Raw genomic sequence first — 23,078 nt, forward strand, 5'->3', positions numbered from 1 at the left:
GTGACTCACATGGGCTGCTAAGAGCTGATCATTGGAGTGTATATACCAATAGTACATACATCTAAAAGCTGTGTATTGTACGAGTACGAATACGGGTGCATACGAGTAGAATTGTTGATGAAACTGAACGAGGATGTAATTGTAAGCATTTTTGTTAAGTAGAAGTATTTTGATAAGTGTATTGAAGTCTTTCAAAAGTGTAAAAATACATATTAAAACACTACATGTATATACATTTTAACTGAGTCGTTAAGTCATCGTTAGTCGTTACATGTAAGTGTTGTTTTGAAACCTTTAGGTTAACGATCTTGTTAAATGTTGTTAACCCAATGTTTATAATATCAAATGAGATTTTAAATTATTATATTATCATGATATTATCATGTATGAATATCTCTTAATATGATATATATACATTAAATGTCTTTACAACGATAATCGTTACATATATGTCTCGTTTAAAAATCATTAAGTTAGTAGTCTTGTTTTTACATATGTAGTTCATTGTTAATATACTTTATGATATGTTTTCTTATCATAGTATCATGTTAACTATATATATATATATCCATATATATGTCATCATATAGTTTTTACAAGTTTTAACGTTCGTGAATCACCGATCAACTTGGGTGGTCAATTGTCTATATGAAACATATTTCAATTAATCAAGTCTTAACAAGTTTGATTGCTTAACATGTTGGAAACATTTAATCATGTAAATATCAATCTCAATTAATATATATAAACATGGAAAAGTTCGGGTCACTACATAAAACGTGTATATATAGACAAAGTATATTACATGTGTATATATATATATATATATATATATATATATATATATATATATATATATATATATATATATATATATATATATATATATATATATATATAAGCGGTTTCAATACAATTAGTAAAATAAAAGTTACATTCGATTGTTATTAAATAAGTTTAATACAAACAAATGAGGAATAAAAGTAAACATAAGTTCTAGTAAAAGATTATGTGATTTGAGTATAAATAGTTTTAGAAAACTAAACTTTATAATATTTATTTGATTCAGTGTCAAAAGTACGAGAACACATTCATTTGACATTAGACTATGATTAGATAAAGTTAAATATGAAGATTCGAAGACGTAAATAACCAACACGTTTAAACGTACAGATTATACATTCCTGAATGATAATATATATGTTTTACAACGTGATAAAATATAATATAAACTTAAATTTAAAATGATTTAATATTAATGAATAACGAGATGAGGAATTAAAGAAGCAAATAACCAAAACACTCGAACGTTAAAGTTACACTTCGAGTAATATAGTTTATTGATAATTTAAGTCTATATTTTGACAAAGGTACGAGTCACGAAACGTAAAGTGCAAGTTTTCTAAGTATACGAAAGGACGTTCGAGAAACCGGAACTGGGACATAAGTCGAGCGTCAACGTACAAGTTATCGAAACTAAAATTACAAGTCAACTACGCACCAGAATATAATATAATATATATAATTATATAAAATTATATATATATATTATATATATATATATATATATATTTAAATATTATGTCGACGAACTAGCAAACAAAGGGAAATGAGCTGGTATCCTAGGCCATGCGATCGCATGGCCATTAAACACAGAAACCATGCGATCGCATGGGGTCTGAAGGTAGGCCACTTCTATAAATTCGACGGTTTTTGCTCGAGAACACACACACAAATATCTCTCTACTCTCTCAATATATATATATATATATATATATATATATATATATATATATATATATATATATATATATATATATATATATATATATATATATATATATATATATTATTATTATTATTATTATTATTATTATTATTATTATTATTATTATTATTAAGATTATTATTAATCTTAGTATTATTATTAAGTTGCATTATTATTATTATTATTAGTATTATTATTACATAAAATATTACGATGAGGCTATGAGCGGGTTATTTTCAAAACGAGTTTTGAGCGGGATAGAGCTAAGGAGAATATGGGTTATAGATATGTTTTCATATGGGTATTGTTCGGGGGTATTGTTCGTGAGGTCAACCTAGCTTTTATCATTTCCGTTACGTCTACGTACTTTCCTGCAATATTGAATCACAATATTGATACGTGAGCATTCATATCTTATCTTTTATATATTAATAATGTATCCATGTCTAGCGCTCGAGTATATATGTTTATGTACGCTTGTATGCTGAATGTCGTCGTTAGATAGTTTTATGATGAATCACGAATTTAACACATGTACTACTGATATAAAGTATATGTAACGACTCAACCCGTTATCCAACCAAATACGCAGCAAAAGATTTTTTTTTATTTACAGTGGGGTACGCGGCGCGCAACCCCCTATGTGCGCGGCGCGCACAAAGGCCTGGACAGTTCTGATCAAAATGTTCATTTTACGCAAAAAGATCTACCACTACCCGACACTATTTGACAAAACGGCTTTCACGACATATTACAATAAGTAAAACTAACACGTTCCAATAATAAAACGAGTTTTACGACACCGGGCCCACATATGCCCAAATTATCATTAAGTACAAAATTACAAGTTCAACCCAATCTACATTTAGACGAGTTAGGACTCTATAACCCAACCCGATACCAAGAGCATAATCCCGGGGACTACCAAATCCCCAAACCGCGTTCAAATATCCAATAGCTACCCCGTCGAGCCCCAGCGCTCCTACACATCTAGTCTAACGACTAACTAGCTTCATAACACGATACCTGTAAAAAGGTAAACAACGAGAGGGTAAGCTAACGCTTAGTGAATGCAATAATTATACATATACATATATAATATACCTACTTGCAAACACTTACACAAATACCTCATACACGCTAGCAATTTATATAGCATACCATCGCAAAGTATAACGCTACAATCTTCAAGACCACAAGCTAGCACAACAATAGCATATATAACTTGAATAATATATTATGCTACATTACAACACGTAATTAAGGTTAACCAACACACAAGGGAATGGTACTTCGAATTTCCCATCGGTGTTCATAACAACCGTTAGTGTACAACGAAATATATCACTAACCCCGAGGTGACACGGACAACGAAATATCCGTTCAAGCAATCGTTAGTGTACAACGAAATATATCACTAACTCTTGGGCAATTTGGACAACGAAATATTCATCGTTAGTGTACAACGAAATATATCACTAACTCTTGGTGGTATAAACAACATATACCCCGGCCCCTTCCCCGCCCTACAAATAGATACATTATATACACACATGTATAATCATTCCACTCACCTCGAGATGCCCGCACAAATCATATATGTAAACCGCCTCCAAACGCAACCGAGCAAGCTTTTACCTATAATACGCATATAGATATACACACAATCAACATACATTCTCTACAAGAGAATTCGACTTCAACACCCTTAACCGAGGGTTTATACCTACTTCCACAATCCGCCCATTTAGACACCTAAAGTAGACTTCACCAATTACCACTACGGATGGTAATTCCGACCCATTCAACAAGTACAATTTAACCTAAATTATACTTGACGCCATTTAAACCAACCTAGGTCTTAACACTAAATTACTACTTAGGTAGTAATCATATCAAACGCCGTTAAACACTTAACAAAAGTGCTTATCATCCAATTAATCCAAACTTAGTGTCATTACCAAATTTGACCCAATTCATTTCACCCATTTTGACATAAGTCCCGAAAACGCCCAAAATCACTAACGACTAGTGATTATATTTTCAAAACACCAATTAACACCTAAATCAAACATTTATATACTTGATTCATCAAATATTGACCTCATATCTTAGTTTGACTCCAAATCAAGGTTAACACCCATTTTAACCAACTAACATGTTCTTATGAACATCTAAATCACCAACACACTTACAATCTAGTGATTAACACCCAAACCAATGACAAATGCTTCCAAATTTGTTATCTAACCCTAAACCCACAATAATTGGGTTTAATTACACTAACAATACCCATAACCCCCAAATTTCACAAGAAATGGGGTTTATAACCCTAACTAGCTCAAACCCTAACCCCAAATCAAAATCAAAGTAATTAAATTGAATCTAGGGTTTACCTCAACTCCAAAACCGAGCTAGTAACAAGAAACACCAAGGAGGACCAAAACTCGCTTTCAATTTGGGCAAAAATCACCATCTTCATCATCCATTCAAGCTTCCTCTCTCTAGAACTCTCTCTCTCTCTCTCTAAGATAAGATAGGAGTGTTTGTGGATGTGAAAGTGATCCAAAACTACATCCAATCCAGCTGATATGGCCTCAGATCCGGCCTCAAGTGAAATGACCAAAAAGCCCCTCATTACTTCAAATTGGAAAAAGACAGAAATCTGTCGCAGGCATGGTGCGCGGCGCGCACCCTTAACCCTTCGCAGCGCGCACAAGGGTCTGCACAGACTGTCTGCTTTTAAATTTATACCACGCTTCACCCACCCTACGTACATCATTTTAACTCTATGTACCATAAATATTTGAGTGTTACAACTCTCCCCCACTTAGAATCGATCACGTCCTCGTGATCCGCACCACATACTAGAAGGTAAGCACTCCCCCTTGAACCTTCCCGCTTCCAACGCGGGGTCACAGATGTAGTAATCACGCATCCGAATCCTCGCCTCGTACACTAACGCATCACATTTTACATCAATATCGGGTAATCAACCATCGAGTCAAAACAACCGTTTGCGCCTACACCGAGTACCCAACTCGTACAATACATTTCACACTCAACCCAAAGTAGAACAATTCACCGACAACCATCGTCGTCACGCTTCCTTAAAACTCAGTACTCCATCGGTTCTTAAACGTACTACTCAACCGATCATTCATGAATATTATCTGGACCAAGAACCTAGCTTCCTCCGGCTCCACACCGGATCATTCCTTCAACGAAGAATTTTCGGGAATCCCAAAATAATCACTTCAGGGTACCACCTTCCCACCGATCAATCCGCACACGACTATATGTCACTGGATTAATCCAGGACGACAATAGTACACCGCGAGTTAGACGAAACATCAACAAAAAATTTCCACAATTAGCCAGACGACTCACAAAATAGTCACCAAATTCGGGTGAACCTTCTTACCTAGACCGTCCTTTAGGAATGGTCTCGACATTTTGATGCGACCTACGGGTCACTTCACTAGGGTACACACTCGTGCAACCAAACAACATCCGCGTGTCTCTACGTGAGATAATCAATACCGACACTCTTGCCTCACAATCGTCCATAAAGTGGAATAATCCACTGAAAATTTCTAATATCACATTTCCCGATAGGGAAAATACAGCATTCGCCATGATATCAAACTCATACTCCCTCAACAGTACTACCCGAGTTTCACACCAACCCAGATTTTTCAATACGGGAGCACCCTCAACGACCTCTTCATTCTCTCACTCCGGGATCTCAAACTTCACCTTTGGTCTCGTACCGCACATTGGTACTATACGACCACCTTACATAGGAAGTCTTACACTTCCTTCGATCCCATCATCACAATCTTCACGCATAACATTCCCAAATAATAACTCACAATCGTAATGCACGATCTCGAGTCGACAACAAAAACCCGTCAAACATTCGAATCTTTCCAATAGATTCGCCCCTAGGACACCGCACAAATAGATACCTGTATATATATACACCTATATATAATATAATAATAGATATACACAGTACACCGCAACTACAAGTCAACCTACAACCTAGGCGACTATCACTAACACAACGTCCAAGTTCGCCTACTTACATTAGGCACTAGCAATCTAAGGCACTAATTTACTCACGAAATAAGGCCCCACATAATCCCGCATTGGACAAACACAAGTCCTAGTTAGTCACCTACTTTAAGGCACTAACAAATCTCAATCCGACCCGTATTCCTACAAGTCCCGCAAATAATGCATAACCGCCAATAAGTCTAAGACTAGGCACCTATTCTAAGGTCACCTAATTCCCTTAGACTATGCTCTGATACCACTTGTAACGACTCAACCCGTTATCCAACCAAATACGCAGCAAAAGTTTTTTTTTTATTTACAGTGGGGTGCGAGGCGCGCAACCCCCTATGTGCGCGGCGCGCACAAAGGCCTGGACAGTTCTGATCAAAATGTTCATTTTACGCAAAAAGATCTACCACTACCCGACACTATTTGACAAAACGGCTTTCACGACATATTACAATAAGTAAAACTAACACGTTCCAATAATAAAACGAGTTTTACGACACCGGGCCCACATATGCCCAAATTATCATTAAGTACAAAAATACAAGTTCAACCCAATCTACATTTAGACGAGTTAGGACTCTATAACCCAACCCGATACCAAGAGCATAATCCCGGGGACTACCAAATCCCCAAACCGCGTTCAAATATCCAATAGCTACCCCGTCGAGCCCCAACGCTCCTACACATCTAGTCTAACGACTAACTAGCTTCATAACACGATACCTGTAAAAAGGTAAACAACGAGAGGGTAAGCTAACGCTTAGTGAATGCAATAATTATACATATACATATATAATATACCTACTTGCAAACACTTACACAAATACCTCATACACGCTAGCAATTTATATAGCATACCATCGCAAAGTATAATGCTACAATCTTCAAGACCACAAGCTAGCACAACAACAGCATATATAACTCGAATAATATATTATGCTACATTACAACACGTAATTAAGGTTAACCAACACACAAGGGAATGGTACTTCGAATTTCCCATCGGTGTTCATAACAACCGTTAGTGTACAACGAAATATATCACTAACCCCGAGGTGACACGGACAACGAAATATCCGTTCAAGCAATCGTTAGTGTACAACGAAATATATCACTAACTCTTGGGCAATTTGGACAACGAAATATCCATCGTTAGTGTACAACGAAATATATCACTAACTCTTGGTGGTATATGTAGTGACCCGAACTTTTCCATGTTTATATATATATATATTAAATGAAATTGTTATTTACATGATTAAGTGTTTCCAACACGTTAAGCAATCAAACTTGTTAAGACTTGATTAATTGAAATAGGTTTCATATAGACAATTGACCACCCAAGTTGACCGGTGATTCACGAACGTTAAAACTTGTAAAAACTATACGATGACATATATATGGTTATATATATAGTTAACATGATTTTATTATAAGTATGTATCTCATTAGGTATTTTAACAATGAGTTATATACATAAAAATGAGACTATTAATTTAAGAAACTCGAAAACGATATATATAACGATTATCGTTATAACAACGTCTTACTAGGTACATATGAATCATATTAAGATAGTGATACACTTGGTTAATTATGTTAAATGATAAGTAAATATATTATTAAGTGTATTAACAATGAAATACATATGTAAAAATAAGACTACTAACTTAATGATTTCGAAACGAGACATATATGTAACGATTATCGTTGTAACGACATTTAACTGTATATATATCATACTAAGATATATTATATATCATAATATCATGATAATATAACAATTTAACATCTCATTTGTTATAATAAACAATGGGTTAACAACATTCAACAAGATCGTTAACCTAAAGGTTTCAAAACAACATTTACATGTAACGACTAACGATGACTTAACGACTCAGTTAAAATGTATATACATGTAGTGTTTTAATATGTATTCATACACTTTTTAAAGACTTCAAGACACTTATCAAAATACTTCTACTTAACAAAAATGCTTACAATTACATCCTCGTTCAGTTTCATTAACAATTCTACTCGTATGCACCCATATTCGTACTCGTACAATACACAGCTTTTAGATGTATGTACTATTGGTATATACACTCCAATGATCAGCTCTTAGTAGCCCATGTGAGTCACCTAACACATGTGGGAACCATCATTTGGCAACTAGCATGAAATATCTCATAAAATTACAAAAATATGAGTAATCATTCATGACTTATTTACATGAAAACAAAATTACATATCCTTTATATCTAATCCATACACCAACGACCAAAAACACCTACAAACACTTTCATTCTTCAATTTTCTTCATCTAATTGATCTCTCTCAAGTTCTATCTTCAAGTTCTAAGTGTTCTTCATAAATTCCAAAAGTTCTAGTTTCATAAAATCAAGAATACTTCCAAGATTGCAAGTTTACTTCCAAGTTTTCTAAATCCATTCTAAGTAATCATCCAAGATCAAGAAACCTTTGTTACTTACAGTAGGTTATCTTTCTAATACAAGGTAATAATCATATTCAAACTTTAATTCAATTTCTATAACTATAACAATCTTATTTCGAGTGGAAATCTTACTTGAAATTATTTTCGTGTCATGATTCTGCTTCAAGAACTTTCAAGCCATCCAAGGATCCTTTGAAGCTAGATCTATTTTTCTCATTTCCAGTAGGTTTATCCAAGGAACTTGAGGTAGTAATGATGTTCATAACATCATTCGATTCATACATATAAAGCTATCTTATTCGAAGGTTTAAACTTGTAATCACTAGAACATAGTTTAGTTAATTCTAAACTTGTTCGCAAATAAAATTTAATCCTTCTAACTTGACTTTTAAAATCAACTAAACACATGTTCTATATCTATATGATATGCTAACTTAATGATTTAAAACCTGGAAACACAAAAAACACCGTAAAACCGGATTTACGCCGTCGTAGTAACACCGCGGGCTGTTTTGGGTTAGTTAATTAAAAACTATGATAAACTTTGATTTAAAAGTTGTTATTCTGGGAAAATGATTTTTATTATGAACATGAAACTATATCCAAAAATTATGGTTAAACTCAAAGTGGAAGTATGTTTTCTAAAATGGTCATCTAGACGTCGTTCTTTCGACTGAAATGACTACCTTTACAAAAACGACTTGTAACTTATTTTTCCGACTATAAACCTATACTTTTTCTATTTAGATTCATAAAATAGAGTTAAATATGAAACCATAGCAATTTGATTCACTCAAAACGGATTTAAAATGAAGAAGTTATGGGTAAAACAAGATTGGATAATTTTTCTCATTTTAGCTACGTGAAAATTGGTAACAAATCTATTCCAACCATAACTTAATCAACTTGTATTGTATATTATGTAATCTTGAGATACCATAGACACGTATACAATGTTTCGACCTATCATGTCAACACATCTATATATATTTTGGAACAACCATAGACACTCTATATGTGAATGTTGGAGTTAGCTATACAGGGTTGAGGTTGATTCCAAAATATATATAGTTTGAGTTGTGATCAATACTGAGATACGTATACACTGGGTCGTGGATTGATTCAAGATAATATTTATCGATTTATTTCTGTACATCTAACTGTGGACAACTAGTTGTAGGTTACTAACGAGGACAGCTGACTTAATAAACTTAAAACATCAAAATATATTAAAAGTGTTGTAAATATATTTTGAACATACTTTGATATATATGTATATATTGTTATAGGTTCATGAATCAACCAGTGGCCAAGTCTTACTTCCCGACGAAGTAAAAATATGTGAAAGTGAGTCATAGTCCCACTTTTAAAATCTAATATTTTTGGGATGAGAATACATGCAGGTTTTATAAATGATTTACAAAATAGACACAAGTACGTGAAACTACATTCTATGGTTGAATTATCGAAATCGAATATGCCCCTTTTTATTAAGTCTGGTAATCTAAGAATTAGGGAACAGACACCCTAATTGACGCGAATCCTAAAGATAGATCTATTGGGCCTAACAAACCCCATCCAAAGTACCGGATGCTTTAGTACTTCGAAATTTATATCATATCCGAAGGGTGTCCCGGAATGATGGGGATATTCTTATATATGCATCTTGTTAATGTCGGTTACCAGGTGTTCACCATATAAATGATTTTTATTTCTATGTATGGGATGTGTATTGAAATATGAAATCTTGTGGTCTATTATTATGATTTGATATATATAGGTTAAACCTATAACTCACCAACATTTTTGTTGAAGTTTTAAGCATGTTTATTCTCAGGTGATTATTAAGAGCTTCCACTATCGCATACTTAAATAAGGACGAGATTTGGAGTCCATGCTTGTATGATATTGTGTAAAAACTGCATTCAAGAAACTTATTTTGTTGTAACATATTTGTATTGTAAACCATTATGTAATGGTCGTGTGTAAACAAGATATTTTAGATTATCATTATTTGATAATCTACGTAAAGCTTTTTAAACCTTTATTGATGAAATAAAGGTTATGGTTTGTTTTAAAATGAATGCAGTCTTTGAAAAACGTCTCATATAGAGGTCAAAACCTCGCAACGAAATCAATTAATATGGAACATTTTTAATCAATAAGAACGGGACATTTCAGTTGGTATCCGAGCGTTGGTCTTAGAGAACCAAAAATTTGCATTAGTGTGTCTTATCGAGTTTGTTAGGATGCATTAGTGAGTCTGGACTTCGATCGTGTTTTCTTTAAAAATGATTGCTTAACATTTTTGTTGGAAACTATATATTATTAACATGTATATATTATGTGATATATTAATATCTTAACATGTTTGATATTGTGTGATAGATGTCTACCTCTGGCACAAATCCCATTGACTCACCTAATAATAACGAAGAGTCGAATATATATTGGACTGAATAACAAGTTCCCGATGAAGAACCGGAAGAAGAATCAGAACCGGAAGAAGAATCAGAACCGGAAGAGGAGGAACCGGAGGAGGAAATAGAACCAGTGGGGGAAATAATAAAACGGTTAAGTAAAAGAAAATCCTCAACCAACCGACCAAGGTTAATTATGGTCAATGGTGTTTCCGCCAAGGAAGCAAAATATTGGGAGGATTACCAATTCTCCGATGAATCGGATTCCGACGAGAATTCCGATGATGTTATAGAAATTACCCCAACTGAATTTAAAAAGGCAAAAGAAAATAATAAGGGAAAGGGCATAAAAATAGAGAAATCTAATTCCAACCCCGATGAACTTTATATGAATCGTCAACCCCCGAAGCCCTTAAGTTGTAACAATGACCCGGGAACCTCTAAACCACCAGGTTTTTCTAAACCGTTGTGGAAAACGACAGATCGTATTAGGGGAACATCATATATCCCTAGAAACTTGGCAAAACGAACCAAAACCAAAGAAGAAGAAACGAGCGAGTCGGAATAAGATAGTTGTATTCGTGTGGTGTAATATATGTAATATAGTGTGCTTATGCTTTATGATATATGTAAAAATTGTTTGTATTAATAAGTAATTTTTTTTATGAATCTAACTCTTGTCTATTTTACAGTATAAAAACACAAAATGGATAGACAACCCAATATTTTAAGAGACCTACCCGGAGACATGATTGATGAAATCTTGTCTAGAGTCGGTCAGAATTCTTCGGCACAACTATTTACGACGAAATCAGTTTGTAAGACATTCGAAGAACGTTCCAAGAATGTCTTGGTTTATAAGAGACTTTCGTTTGAAAGATGGGGGATATCACATTGGGAAACCCATAAGTTACGATGTGTTTACTTTGACGCATATATTGCGGGGAACCCAAATGCTATTTTACGCAACGGGTTAAGAAATTATTTTGACTCAATGTATCTGAATATAGGACTTCATGATTTAGAAAAAGCGGCTAACATGCAACATAAAGAAGCATGCTATGCTTACGGGTTAGTAATGTTCGCTTCTCACCAAAGTGAGAAAAAGAACATCGGGCTACAACTATTAAACAAAACGTTCCCACAAGTGACGGAGTCGGTAATTGGGGTAAAAAATGAGGTTTTTTGGTTATTACGAGACTATTGGTCATTACGTAACCCTCGTCCCTTTGACGATGTTACAACACGCTGTCTTATCAACGGCCATAACGGTTATGTTCCACAAGACCAAGGATGGGAAGTAGTCCTAGTAAAACCAGAATGCATGACTTGTTTCTGGACGTATGAATTACGTGTCTTTATTGCCTTTGATGAACGACTTGTGTACTAGCTAGAATTATCTTCACAACTATCTTGTATCAAATTTATTGTGTGCTATATTTCATGCTTTATGTAAAATAAGCAGTATTGTAAGTTTGTAAAATATTGTATAAAAGTTTGAACGCGAAATATTATTATAATCAGCTGTTCATATAGAATTGTAGTAGTTGAATTGTATATTAGCTACTAAGTATGAACTTAACGGGTAGGTACTACCCGAATTTAAACTTATAAAACGCTAATATGAAGAAAAAGCTTTTATAAATGAGTTCATATTATGCTACAAAATACTATTAACTACTCTTAATATTCTGTATGATTAACTTGTTCCATTTGACTATTTTGAAGGAAATGGCACCGACTACTCGACACACCGTGAATATGAATGAAGAGGAATTCCGTACTTTTCTAGCTTCAAACATAGCCGCAGTACAGGCTGCGCTACATACCAACAATAACCTTGGATCTAGCAGTACAGGAAATCGTGTAGGATGCACCTACAAAGAATTCACTGCCTGCAAACCTTTGAAATTTGATGGAACCGAAGGACCGATCGGATTGAAATGGTGGACCGAGAAGGTCGAATCGGTGTTTGCCATAAGTAAGTGTACTGAAGAGGACAAAGTGAAGTACGCTACTCATACCTTCACAGGTTTTGCGTTAACATGGTGGAATACCTATCTAGAGCAAGTGGGACAAGATGATGCGTACGCACTACCGTGGTCAGCATTCAAGCACTTGATGAACGAGAAGTACCGTCCCAGAACCGAGGTTAATAAGCTCAAGATAGAACTTAGAGGGTTACAAACCCAAGGATTTGATATTACCACGTACGAAAGACGATTCACAGAATTGTGCCTATTGTGTCCGGGAGCGTTCGAAGATGAGGAAGAGAAGATCGACGCGTTTGTGAAAGGATTACAGGAAAGAATCCAAGAAGATATAAGTTCACACGAGCCCGCCTCCATACAACAGGCATGTAGAATGGCTCACAAACTAGTGAACCGGATTGAGGAAAGAATTAAAGAACAGACGGCTGAAGAGGCCAATGTGAAGCAAGTCAAAAGAAAGTGGGAGGAAAACGGTGATAAGAATCACCAATACAACAACAACAGCAATTACAACAATAATCGCAACAATTATCCCAACAATCGCAACATCAATCGCAACTACAACAAACGGCCCAACAACAACAACAACAACAACAACAACAGCAACTACAACAATCATCCCAACAACAATAATAACCGCAACAACAACAACAATCAGAAGCAGCTATGCCAAAGGTGTGAAAAGTATCACTCAGGGTTCTGCACCAAATTTTGCAACAAGTGTAAAAGAAATGGTCATAGCGCGGCGAAGTGTGAGGTCTACAGACCAGGGGTTAATAGAACGAAAGGAACAAATGGTGTCGGAACGAGTAATGGCGGAGCAAGTAGTATCGGAGCAAGTTATGCCAATGTAGTTTGTTATAAATATGGAAAACCGGGCCACATTATTAGAAATTGCCCAAACCAGGAGAACACGAATGGATAAGGCCGCGGAAGAGTTTTCAATATTAATGCGGCAGAGGCACAGGAAGACCCGGAGCTTGTTACGGGTACGTTTCTTATTGACAATAAATCTGCTTACGTTTTATTTGATTCGGGTGTGGATAGAAGCTATATGAGTAGAGATTTTTGTGCTAAATTAAGTTGTCCATTGACGCCTTTGGATAGTAAATTTTTACTCGAATTAGCAAATGGTAAATTAATTTTAGCAGATAATATATGTCGGAATCGAGAAATTAAACTGGTTAGCGAAACATTTAAGATTGATTTGATACCAGTAGAGTTAGGGAGTTTTGATGTGATAATCGGTATGGACTGGTTGAAAGAAGTGAAAGCGGAGATCGTTTGTTACAAAAATGCAATTCGCATTATACGAGAAAAAGGAAAACCCTTAATGGTGTACGGAGAAAAGGGCAACACGAAGCTACATCTTATTAGTAATTTGAAGGCACAAAAACTAATAAGAAAAGGTTTCTATGCTGTTCTAGCACACGTCGAGAAAGTACAAACTGAAGAAAAGAGCATCAATGATGTTCCCATTGCAAAAGAATTTCCCGATGTATTTTCGAAAGAATTACCGGGATTACCCCCACATCGATCCGTTGAATTTCAAATAGATCTTGTACCAGGAGCTGCACCAATAGCTCGTGCTCCTTACAGACTCGCACCCAGCGAGATGAAAGAACTGCAAAGCCAATTACAAGAACTTTTAGAGCGTGGTTTCATTCGACCAAGCACATCACCGTGGGGAGCTCCTGTTTTGTTTATCAAGAAGAAAGATGGTACATTCAGGTTGTGTATCGACTACCGAGAGTTGAACAAACTTACCATCAAGAACCGCTACCCACTACCGAGAATCGACGACTTATTTGATCAACTACAAGGCTCGTCTGTTTATTCAAAGATTGACTTACGTTCCGGGTATCATCAAATGCGGGTGAAAGAAGATGATATTCCAAAGACTGCTTTCAGAACACGTTACGGTCATTATGAGTTTATGGTCATGCCGTTTGGTTTAACTAATGCACCAGCTGTTTTCATGGACCTTATGAACTGAGTGTGTGGACCATACCTTGACAAGTTTGTCATTGTTTTCATTGATGACATACTTATTTACTCAAAGAATGACCAAGAACACGGTGAACATTTGAAAAAGGTGTTAGAAGTATTGAGGAAGGAAGAATTGTACGCTAAGTTTTCAAAGTGTGCATTTTGGTTGGAATAAGTTCAATTCCTCGGTCACATAGTGAACAAAGAAGGTATTAAGGTAGATTCGGCAAAGATAGAAACTGTTGAAAAGTGGGAAACCCCGAAAACTCCGAAACACATACGCCAGTTTTTAGGACTAGCTGGTTACTACAGAAGGTTCATCCAAGACTTTTCCAGAATAGCAAAACCCTTGACTGCATTAACGCATAAAGGGAAGAAATTTGAATGGAATGATGAACAAGAGAAAGCATTTCAGTTATTGAAGAAAAAGCTAACTACGGCACCTATATTGTCATTACGTGAAGGGAATGATGATTTTGTGATTTATTGTGACGCATCAAAGCAAGGTCTCGGTTATGTATTAATGCAACGAACGAAGGTGATTGCTTATGCGTCTAGACAATTGAAGATTCACGAACAAAATTATACGACGCATGATTTGGAATTAGGTGCGGTTGTTTTTGCATTAAAGACTTGGAGGCACTACTTATATGGGGTCAAAAGTATTATATATACCGACCACAAAAGTCTTCAACACATATTTAATCAGAAACAACTGAATATGAGGCAGCGTAGGTGGATTGAATTATTGAATGATTACGACTTTGAGATTCTTTACCACCCGGGGAAGGCAAATGTGGTAGCCGATGCCTTGAGCAGGAAGGACAGAGAACCCATTCGAGTAAAATTTATGAATATAATGATTCATAATAACCTTACTACTCAAATAAAGGAGGCGCAACAAGGAGTTTTAAAAGAGGGAAATTTAAAGGATGAAATACCCAAAGGATCGGAGAAGCATCTTAATATTCGGGAAGACGGGACCCGGTATAGGGCTGAAAGGATTTGGGTACCAAAATTTGGAGATATGAGAGAAATTGTACTTAGAGAAGCTCATAAAACCAGATACTCAATACATCCTGGAACGGGAAAGATGTACAAGGATCTCAAGAAACATTTTTGGTGGCCGGGTATGAAAGCCGATGTTGCTAAATACGTAGGAGAATGTTTGACGTGTTCTAAGGTCAAAGCTGAGCATCAGAAACCATCAGGTCTACTTCAACAACCCGAAATCCCGGAATAGAAATAGGAAAACATTACCATGGATTTCATCACTAAATTGCCAAGGACTGCAAGTGGTTTTGATACTATTTGGGTAATAGTTGATCGTCTCACCAAATCAGCACATTTCATGCCAATAAGAGAAGATGACAAGATGGAGAAGTTAGCACGACTGTATTTGAAGGAAGTCATCTCCAGACATGGAATACCAATCTCTATTATCTCTGATAGGGATGGCAGATTTATTTCAAGATTCTGGCAGACATTACAGCAAGCATTAGGAACTCGTCTAGATATGAGTACTACCTATCATCCACAAACTGATGGGCAGAGCGAAAGGACGATACAAACGCTTGAAGACATGCTACGAGCATGTGTTATTGATTTCGGAAACAGTTGGGATCGACATCTACCGTTAGCAGAATTTTCCTACAACAACAGCTACCATTCAAGCATTGAGATGGCGCCATTTGAAGCACTTTATGGTAGAAAGTGCAGGTCTCCTATTTGTTGGAGTGAAGTGGGGGATAGAAAAATTACGGGTCCGGAGATAATACAAGAAACTATCGAGAAAATCATCCAAATTCAACAAAGATTGAAAACCGCCCAGAGTCGACAAAAGAGCTACGCGGACAGTAAAAGAAAAGATATAGAATTTGAAATTGGAGAAATGGTCATGCTTAAGGTTTCACCTTGGAAAGGCGTTGTTCAATTTGGTAAACGGGGGAAACTAAATCCAAGGTACATTGGACCATTCAAGATTATAGATCGTGTCGGACCAGTAGCTTACCAACTGGAGCTACCTCAATAACTCGCGGCTGTACATAACACTTTCCACGTCTCAAATTTGAAGAAATTTTTTGCTAAAGAAGATCTCACTATTCCGTTGGACGAAATCCAAATCAATTAAAAACTTCAATTCATTGAAGAACCCGTCGAAATAATGGATCGTGAGGTTAAGAGACTTAAACAAAACAAGATACCGATTGTTAAGGTTCGATGGAATACTCGTAGAGGACCTGAGTTCACCTGGGAGCGTGAAGATCAGAAGAAGAAGAAATACCCGCATTTATTTCCAGAAGAGACGTCAACACCTCCAACTGCTTAAAATTTCGGGACGAAATTTATTTAACGGGTAGGTACTGTAGTGACCCGTACTTTTCCATGTTTATATATATATTAAATGAAATTGTTATTTACATGATTAAGTGTTTCCAAAATGTTAAGCAATCAAACTTGTTAAGACTTGATTAATTGAAATAGGTTTCATATAGACAATTGACCACCCAAGTTGACTGGTGATTCACGAACGTTAAAACTTGTAAAAACTATACGATGACATATATATGGTTATATATATAGTTAACATGATTTTATTATAAGTATGTATCTCATTAGGTATTTTAACAATGAGTTATATACATAAAAATGAGACTATTAATTTAAGAAACTCGAAAACGATATATATAACGATTATCGTTATAACAACATCTTACTAGGTACATATGAATCATATTAAGATATTGATACACTTGGTTAATTATGTTAAATGATAAGTAAATATATTATTAAGTGTATTAACAATGAAATACATATGTAAAAATAAGACTACTAACTTAATGATTTCGAAACGAGACATATATGTAACGATTATCGTTGTAACGACATTTAACTGTATATATATCATACTAAGATATATTATATATCATAATATCATTATAATATAACAATTTAACATCTCATTTGTTATAATAAACAATGGGTTAACAACATTCAACAAGATCGTTAACCTAAAGGTTTCAAAACAACATTTACATGTAACGACTAACGATGACTTAACGACTCAGTTAAAATGTATATACATGTAGTGTTTTAATATGTATTCATACACTTTTGAAAGACTTCAAGACACTTATCAAAATACTTCTACTTAACAAAAATGCTTACAATTACATCCTCGTTCAGTTTCATTAACAATTCTACTCGTATGCACCCATATTCGTACTCGTACAATACACAGCTTTTAGATGTATGTACTATTGATATATACACTCCAATGATCAGCTCTTAGCAGCCCATGTGAGTCACCTAACACATGTGGGAACCATCATTTGGCAACTAGCATGAAATATCTCATAAAATTACAAAAATATGAGTAATCATTCATGACTTATTTACATGAAAACAAAATTACATATCCTTTATATCTAATCCATACACCAATGACCAAAAACACCTACAAACACTTTCATTCTTCAATTTTCTTCATCTAATTGATCTCTCTCAAGTTCTATCTTCAAGTTCTAAGTGTTCTTCATAAATTCCAAAAGTTCTAGTTTCATAAAATCAAGAATACTTCCAAGATTGCAAGTTTACTTCCAAGTTTTCTAAATCCATTCTAAGTAATCATCCAAGATCAAGAAACCTTTGTTACTTACAGTAGGTCATCTTTCTAATACAAGGTAATAATCATATTCAAACTTTAATTCAATTTCTATAACTATAACAATCTTATTTCGAGTGGAAATCTTACTTGAAATTGTTTTCGTGTCATGATTCTGCTTCAAGAACTTTCAAGCCATCCAAGGATCCTTTGAAGCTAGATCTATTTTTCTTATTTCCAGTAGGTTTATCCAAGGAACTTGAGGTAGTAATGATGTTCAAAACATCATTCAATTCATACATATAAAGCTATCTTATTCGAAGGTTTAATCTTGTAATCACTAGAACATAGTTTAGTTAATTCTAAACTTGTTCGCAAATAAAATTTAATCCTTCTAACTTGACTTTTAAAATCAACTAAACACATGTTCTATATCTATATGATATGCTAACTTAATGATTTAAAACCTGGAAACACAAAAAACACCGTAAAACCAAATTTACGCCGTCGTAGTAACACCGCGGGCTGTTTTGGGTTAGTTAATTAAAAACTATGATAAACTTTGATTTAAAATTTGTTATTCTAGGAAAATGATTTTTATTATGAACATGAAACTATATCCAAAAATTTTGGTTAAACTCAAAGTGGAAGTATGTTTTCTAAAATGGTCATCTAGACGTCGTTCTTTCGACTGAAATGACTACCTTTACAAAAACGACTTGTAACTTATTTTTCCGACTATAAACCTATACTTTTTCTGTTTAGATTCATAAAATAGAGTTCAATATGAAACCATAGCAATTTTATTCACTCAAAACGTATTTAAAATGAAGAAGTTATGGGTAAAACAAGATTGGATAAATTTTCTCATTTTAGCTACGTGAAAATTGGTAACAAATCTATTCCAACCATAACTTAATCAACTTGTATTGTATATTATGTAATCTTGAGATACCATAGACACATATACAATGTTTTGACCTATCATGTCGACACATCTATATATATTTCGGAACAACCATAGACACTCTATATGTGAATGTTGGAGTTAGCTATACAGGGTTGAGGTTGATTCCAAAATATATATAGTTTGAGTTGTGATCAATACTGAGATACGTATACACTAGGTCATGGATTGATTCAAGATAATATTTATCGATTTATTTCTGTACATCTAACTGTGGACAACTAGTTGTAGGTTACTAACGAGGACAGCTGACTTAATAAACTTAAAACATCAAAATATATTAAAAGTGTTGTAAATATATTTTGAACATACTTTGATATATATGTATATATTGTTATAGGTTCGTGAATCAACCAGTGGCCAAGTCTTACTTCCCGACGAAGTAAAAATCTGTGAAAGTGAGTTATAGTCCCACTTTTAAAATCTAATATTTTTGGGATGAGAATACATGCAGGTTTTATACATGATTTACAAAATAGACACAAGTACGTGAAACTACATTCTATGGTTGAATTATCGAAATCGAATATGCCCCTTTTTATTAAGTCTGGTAATCTAAGAATTAGGGAACAGACACCCTAATTGACGAGAATCCTAAATATAGATCTATTGGGCCTAACAAACCCCATCCAAAGTACTGGATGCTTTAGTACTTCGAAATTTATATCATATCCGAAGGGTGTCCCGGAATGATGGGGATATTCTTATATATGCATCTTGTTAATGTCGGTTACCAGGTGTTCACCATATGAATGATTTTTATCTCTATGTATGGGATGTGTATTGAAATATGAAATCTTGTGGTCTATTATTATGATTTGATATATATAGGTTAAACCTATAACTCACCAACATTTTTGTTGACGTTTTAAGCATGTTTATTCTCAGGTGATTATTAAGAGCTTCCGCTGTCGCATACTTAAATAAGGACGAGATTTGGAGTCCATACTTGTATGATATTATGTAAAAACTGCATTCAAGAAACTTATTTTGTTGTAACATATTTGTATTGTAAACCATTATGTAATGGTCGTGTGTAAACAGGATATTTTAGATTATCATTATTTGATAATCTACGTAAAGCTTTTTAAACCTTTATTGATGAAATAAAGGTTATGGTTTGTTTTAAAATGAATGCAGTCTTTGAAAAACGTCTCATATAGAGGTCAAAACCTCGCAACGAAATCAATTAATATGGAACGTTTTTAATCAATAAGAACGGGACATTTCAGTATAAACAACATATACCCCGGCCCCTTCCCCGCCCTACAAATAGATACATTATATACACACATGTATAATCATTCCACTCACCTCGATATGCCCGCACAAATCATATATGTAAACCGCCTCCAAACGCAACCGAGCAAGCTTTTACCTATAATACGCATATAGATATACACACAATCAACATACATTCTCTACATGAGAATTCGACTTCAACACCCTTAACCGAGGGTTTATACCTACTTCCACAATCCGCCCATTTAGACACCTAAAGTGGGCTTCACCAATTACCACTACGGATGGTAATTCCGACCCATTCAACAAGTACAATTTAACCTAAATTATACTTGACGCCATTTAAACCAACCTAGGTCTTAACACTAAATTACTACTTAGGTAGTAATCATATCAAACGCCGTTAAACACTTAACAAAAGTGCTTATCATCCAATTAATCCAAACTTAGTATCATTACCAAATTTGACCCAATTCATTTCACCCATTTTGACATAAGTCCCGAAAACGCCCAAAATCACTAACGACTAGTGATTATATTTTCAAAACACCAATTAACACCTAAATCAAACATTTATATACTTGATTCATCAAATATTGACCTCATATCTTAGTTTGACTCCAAATCAAGGTTAACACCCATTTTAACCAACTAACATGTTCTTATGAACATCTAAATCACCAACACACTTACAATCTAGTGATTAACACCCAAACCAATGACAAATGCTTCCAAATTTGTCATCTAACCCTAAACCCACAATAATTGGGTTTAATTACACTAACAATACCCATAACCCCCAAATTTCACAAGAAATGGGGTTTATAACCCTAACTAGCTCAAACCCTAACCCCAAATCAAAATCAAAGTAATTAAATCGAATCTAGGGTTTACCTGAACTCCAAAACCGAGCTAGTAACAAGAAACACCAAGGAGAACCAAAACTCGCTTTCAATTTGGGCAAAAATCACCATCTTCATCATCCATTCAAGCTTCCTCTCTCTAGAACTCTCTCTCTCTCTCTCTCTCTCTCTCTCTAAGATAAGATGGGAGTGTTTGTGGATGTGAAAGTGATCCAAAAGTACATCCAATCCAGCAGATATGGCCTCAGATCCGGCCTCAAGTGAAATGACCAAAAAGCCCCTCATTTAATTCAAATTGGAAAAAGACAGAAATCTGTCGCAGGCATGGTGCGCGGCGCGCACCCTTAACCCTGCGCGGCGCGCACAAGGGTCTGCACAGACTGTCTGCTTTTAAATTTATACCACGCTTCACCCACCCTACGTACATCATTTTAACTCTATGTACCATAAATATTTGAGTGTTACAACTCTCCCCCACTTAGAATCGATCACGTCCTCGTGATCCGCACCACATACTAGAAGTTAAGCACTCCCCCTTGAACCTTTCCGCTTCCAACGCGGGGTCACACATGTAGTAATCACGCATCCGAATCCTCGCCTCGTACACTAACGCATCACATTTTACATCAATATCGGGTAATCAACCATCGAGTCAAAACAACCGTTTGCGCCTACACCGAGTACCCAACTCGTACAATACATTTCACACTCAACCCAAAGTAGAACAATTCACAGACAACCATCGTCGTCACGCTTCCTTAAAACTCGGTACTCCTTCGGTTCTTAAACGTACTACTCAACCGATCATTCATGAATACGTTATACAAGCTATGTGCATGGAGTCATACATGCTTTATTCGAGAAAACTTTGTATTCACAAAATCATCACCATGTATCTTATTTTGACTGCATTGTCAATGGATGTAGTATTGTAAACTATTATTTATGGTGATTGTCTATATGTAGAAATCATCAGATGTCAAAGACCTTGGAATTAGATATTCATTTATGGTGTGCCTTTTCAAAAGAATGCAATGTTTACAAAACGTATCATGTAGAGGTCAGTACCTCACTGTGAAATCGATGAATGATGTATTCGTCCAAATGGATTTGGACGGGTCATCACATCAAGGTGACAACTGTCAATTGTTGTTATGTGCACAAGTGATAAAAATTTTACATATATACTTTCCGTAAAAAATTAAAAAAAATAATAATAATAATATAAGTCTAAATCAACTTTATGAATCTTGACTTTGTAACAAAGTGTTAAAACCGAAATAGTCATTTAATTGGAAAATGACTACATGTTTTCGATAAGTTTTTATTTGTTAATACCTATTTTTTTTTTACTAAATCTAATTATTAAAATTCCAGTTATCCATTCATATTAAATTTACTTTTGAGTAATTTACCTATGGTTCGATGTCTTAATATGTACTTTATATAGGACAAAACTATTAACTAAATACTGAAATTCTTAGTGTTTTCTTTTATATTGTTCGTATAAAAAAAGTATTTGAAGTGGTTACACATGATGTTCCATATTGATGTTTTAAGTTTGATATTAAATTACGTTAACTTGTAATGTAACCAAAAAGATTAATTTTTAAGGAGTAAATTAGATTAATGTTGTAAGAGTATTGAGTCATTGTCGATGGCATAATACAACATAAAGTCACATGATGGTTTCTATTTAACTTGTGAT

The 23,078-nt window shown here is 34.7% G+C and overlaps 1 long non-coding RNA gene across 1 annotated transcript; it reads right to left on the reverse strand.

Annotated features, from left to right (window-relative positions):
• Positions 1-2,433: 2,433 nt before the first annotated feature.
• On the reverse strand, positions 2,434-4,193 carry LOC139904511 (uncharacterized). Its single transcript, XR_011778846.1, has 3 exons — positions 4,165-4,193; positions 3,343-3,406; positions 2,434-2,794 (listed from the first exon to the last, which is right to left on the reverse strand). It is a non-coding gene; the product is annotated as an uncharacterized lncRNA (long non-coding RNA).
• Between the last annotated feature and the right edge of the window lie 18,885 nt (positions 4,194-23,078).

Source organism: Rutidosis leptorrhynchoides, chromosome 4 (genome assembly GCF_046630445.1).
Source record: "Rutidosis leptorrhynchoides isolate AG116_Rl617_1_P2 chromosome 4, CSIRO_AGI_Rlap_v1, whole genome shotgun sequence".
Taxonomy (NCBI): Eukaryota; Viridiplantae; Streptophyta; class Magnoliopsida; order Asterales; family Asteraceae; genus Rutidosis; species Rutidosis leptorrhynchoides.